The following is a 385-nucleotide window of genomic DNA, read 5'->3' as shown; positions in this document are numbered from 1 at the left end:
ATGTGTGTATATTTTCCCGCCTAATGTGCAGCTTTAAGTCTGGCGACATGTTTTCGTATGTCTGCTCTATCTGATCTCTTCTTGAAAATCCGCCCGCTCTTCTCATGAGCGTCGCCAGTTCTGTGGCGTAATGCCTAAAAAGTTCGTTTGCTTGTTGCAGTCGTTTCTGTACTTCTATTTTTAACTGGTTCTTGTATTTATATGGAAAATAATGTTCCCGAAACCCGTTCGTGAAATCATTCCACTCTTTCCACGCTTTCTTGTTGTTCCTGTACCAATGCAAGGTGCTTCCGCGCAGTAATTCCGGCAAGCCTTGCAACATTTGTTCGTCGGTGTATTCGTAACTACTTTGTAGCTCTTCAATTCGCTCTAGGAAAGAAATTGG

The sequence above is a fragment of the Odontomachus brunneus genome, unplaced genomic scaffold (assembly GCF_010583005.1).
Source record: "Odontomachus brunneus isolate Ranch 3 - 2012 unplaced genomic scaffold, Obru_v1 Obru_scaffold_227, whole genome shotgun sequence".
NCBI lineage: Eukaryota > Metazoa > Arthropoda > Insecta > Hymenoptera > Formicidae > Odontomachus > Odontomachus brunneus.
The sequence above is the reverse complement of the archived record's forward strand: the minus strand, read 5'-3'. Positions refer to the sequence as shown.